Here is a 4,525-nt window from a genome sequence, read left to right as displayed (position 1 = left end):
CACCAGTGACTCAACAGCTCTGTCCCAAGTACAAACAACAGGCAAAGAGGAGGAGTGTATTTGAATTTTGCATTTCTGAACTCTCTGTTCACCGGTGCATTTCAACACAACACAACCTGTTAAACCACCAGCTTCCTATCGCCCTAAAATATCTCACTGAATCTCAGCATAAAATAAGTTGTCTTAACCTGAACAACAATGTTGTATGTTAACCTTAACCAAAATCTTTTTAACATTAAGTTTAGACCAGAGGGTTAAGTCACAAGTCAATTATAGAAATTTAATTTACGTATAGAACAGAACATGTTTCTATAAAAATTTGTAGTGATGTCATGAAAAATAACAGTTTTCATAAGGTATGAGAGAAAATTTGTACTTTTCATTTGCCATCTCAACTACAGATGCAATGACTAATTGTTTAATCGGTTAGTTGCGAACAATTGAATTAATAGCCAATCATTTTGATAATCGATTAATTAGTTTGAGTTATATTCTTTGGTTTCAGGTTCTCAAATGTGAATATTTTGTGTCTTAAGTCCTATATGGCAGTAAACTAAATATCTTCAACAGTAACCTGAATATATCTGAGCTGTGTGAAAAAGTCATCTAAGGATGTCATCATGGGCTTTTGGAAACACTGACTGACATTCTTTACTGTTTTCTGATATTTCATAGATCAAAAAAACAAATCAGTTAATCAAGAAAATAATCAACAGATTAATCAAAAAAGAAAATAATTCAAGAACTTAACAAACTAAAAGAAAATTGCACATCAGATCAGCAGGATTCAGCAGGAACAACTTTTGGTTCTCCACTTAAATTTTAAAGTGTAACTTGCAGGTTAAATGTCCTAATGAGATTTATGCATAATCTTGTGTAAAATGACATTGTTAAAACTTAATTTAAGATTATTTTGACTTAAAGACCAAAAATTATAGGAAAATTTGCTTTGTTGGAGCAAGGCTCTTAAAAAACACATTTTTTTTCAATGTTGCGGTCATCTTTCACTGGGTTGGTGTTATTTTAGCTAGTTTTACAGTGCATTTAGCTAACTAGCTAAAAAAAACACCAACCCAGTGAAAGATTAACGTCTCAGACTCAATACGAACTACTTCTGCCCGTAGGTCAGAGGCAGACTCAGGCACAGCGACTACCTCTTTTTATGTCATATGACGCGACATTGAAAAAAAGCGTTTTTTTAAGAGCCTTGCTCCAACAAAGGAAATTTTCCTATAATTTTTGGTCTTTATGTCAAAACAACCTTAAATTAAGTTTTAAAAATGTCATTTTACACAAGATTATGCATAAATCTCATTAGGACATTTCACCTGCAAGTTACACTTTAAGTTTAGTTGTGAGTAATTCTTCCAAAAACCAATGTAAAAGCAAAGTACAGAGGTGTGAGGTCAAACCTGGGCTTCCCCGCAGGGTAGAGGAGTCCACAGGAGACACAGGCATTCATTCAGATATGAGTCAGTCCCCATCAACCACAATCCCGGAGTAAATGTCACTTCTTCAGTGAAGTCACAGGATGCACTGCAGAAAACGTGCACTACATTCAGCCACAATGTGGTAAAACACATCCCAAATAGATGCACCCTGTTCTCTTTTCTGTCTCCTGTCTCCAAAAATGTTTCGATCACATTTTTTCTTTCTTGGTTTTTCCCCTGCAGCTCATGGGAACTTTTTTGTGGTCAAAACATGATTTTGGGGCAAGGGTGGTATACTAATAACAAAAGACCAAGCAATCTGTAGTTATCCACTAAATGACTATATCTCATAACTGTGTAAATATAGTTGATGACTGATACTGTTTGTTTTTTTGTTTTTTTATTTGATACAGATAAGTAGTGGATGTGTGAAATCAGCCAATCTCATGTCAGAAATAAAGCTGTAACTAACTATTGACTGTTACTGATTAACAGTTTGATATATAAAGTGTCACAAAATAATTCCCCTCACAGTGTCCCAGAGTCCATGTTTGATATGTTGAAATGACTTATATGTCTGACAGTCCAAAACCTGACATTGACGTTGTGTCCTTGGGGATAAAGAGGAAAAGGACTGTGATGTATGGGGGTGTGTGAGTGCCCATTGCATGGCTAACTGTTACATCCATTAAGGCTCCATTAATGCTGAAATATTTGGAGCAACATATGTGTATACATACGTGTGTGTGTGTGTGTGTGTGTGTGTGTGTGTGTGTGTGTGTGTGTGTGTGTGTGTGTGTATATATATATATATATCCTGCTGATTTCAACCCTACATATATTGACTTCTAACCATTTGGTCACGTGGGACAAATTCTGGCAGTTAAAGAGAGTTGCCAGGGTCATCAGCAGGGCCTATTGCCACCTTTTAACAACATCTATCCACAGCACTAGTTTCATCAACACAATGACAGAAGTCATGGTTATCCCTCTTATTCAGAGTTTCTGTTCAACAAGACATAACATCAGTTGAATGCATGAATGTTTTCCTTCCCTCATTAATTCAAGTTATAAGCTAAAAATATTGTAGAGCACACCCAGAAGTATCTTTCTTCAGAGATTTTCATTTAAGCATTTTAGAAAATAATTGCTGAAAACATGTGAAAACACAGTGGACAGTGTAGTACTAAACTGTGGAGTTTAAAGGGATAGTTTACCCCAAAATTAAAATTTACTCATTATCTATTCACCTCTGTGCTGATGAGAGGGTGGGTGAAGGTTTTCAGTCCCCAAGACTTTTGCAGAGTTTCAGAGGAAAATAGTGTTGCAGCAAAATACAGTACAATTGAGGTGAATGGTGACCAGTTTTCAAATGTAATAGAAGCACAAAAAAACACAGAATTTCTTTGTACTGCTTGTGGTGTGTCATCTAAGTGTCTGTAAACAGCAACATTCAGATTTAATGCCATTTATAGCATGTTTTAGCTTAAATGTCCACTGTAGGCTCTTGGACCAGATCTTCATGTTCATGGAAGCAACACAGACAACAGAGAGAGAGCTGCTGGTGTTTCAGCAACCAACACATGCCTTTGTCGGATCTAAAATAACATTTTAGGGCTTTTATCTGGTACCAAACTTTTGAATCTTCTTTCAGTAGCACAGATATTTAAAAAGCTTGTTCAAGTATGTGCTTTTCCTGGATACTTCAACGAGAAGCATGTGAGAACAGTAACTTTCCACAGACCGCCGCTACATGATCCATATAGACTGCAGCTGTAACTAATGGCTCTTTGTCTGAATCTCAATTCCCCAGATCAGTCCGAGTCCCCAGTGAACTCATTTCACCGAAGGATTACCGGCCAAACGTCCCAGGAAGAAAAACAGACAAACTTCCACAGCTGTGCCGACTGTGTCACTACTAAGAACAGAGGTGCATACTTTATAGACCTTTCACGTATTAATGTATATATTTATGGACCCTTTTCACAAAAACAAAAAATACAACATTGAGTACTTTAGCTAAAAATGATCACCAAACAAGGTCTGCACTTTGACCTAACTATCCCAGGTAAAGTTATGTTAGAATCACATATGTACATTGATTTACTCTTATATAGAGATGCACCGATCGACTGGCCAGAGACCGGAACCGACCGGTCACTGGTCAGGGCCGGTCACGCTGAAAACCGGCCGGTCAGGGTCACATATCCGATTCTGTGCCCATCATTGTCACACACGAGTTCTGCACGATGATCACGTCATGTGCGCAGCAAACAAACTGACCGTGATATCACCACAGCGCTGATGACAGCTACACACACTCAGACACATGCTTGCTTGAAGTTGGTGTTAGCGACAGATTCCAAGAACAGGATAAAGAGAAGACAGACAGTCTACACCGAGACAGAGCAGCTGACCATGTCGCAGAACAGCCGTAAACTTTGTAGCTCTTCAGGCTAATGTTAGCCAGCAGCAGACTGCTGTTCACAGAATGACAGATAAAATCTCACCTCGTGTTCTGGCTGAAGAATAAACAACCTGTGTTGATGTGTCTCCTCAAATATTTTCTCATCCAGACTCATTTAACTTCTGCATCTGTTTTTCTCACGGCAAAGTTTTACCGCAGCAAACTATTGCACAGTGTCCGTCTCCGGTTTGTTTACATCTACTTCCATAGGAGATCACGTGAAATCGCATCCCGCATGTGATCTCGCAGGATTTGGGGAGTCATCACATTCAGCTGATTCATAATCTTAATGTAAAACTATAATAAGCCCTGGCTGTAACCTAGAGGACTTTGGAGAAAATTTAAATAGTATTTAATGAATATTTAATAGTCAGTGTCTTATTATGAACATTTAATTTAATTTTTACAAGAAAAGTTGCAAAAATGTTTGTGAATGCTGTCAATTACAGTTCTTAGAAAGACGGAAAATCGGAATCGGCCAAAATCGGAATTGGCAGGTCAGAAAGAACAGGAGAAAGGACACGTCCATCCACGTCTGGAAACTACCATGCCTTCCCCCCAACATGGTCATAGTAAACCGTAAGTATTCACATGTATACTGACCGATGATCTAAAAACTATAATCACT

The sequence above is a fragment of the Lutjanus erythropterus genome, chromosome 8, assembly GCF_056507025.1.
Source record: "Lutjanus erythropterus isolate fLutEry1 chromosome 8, fLutEry1.hap2, whole genome shotgun sequence".
Classification (NCBI taxonomy): domain Eukaryota; kingdom Metazoa; phylum Chordata; class Actinopteri; order Lutjaniformes; family Lutjanidae; genus Lutjanus; species Lutjanus erythropterus.
Note: the sequence above shows the minus strand (reverse complement) of the source record.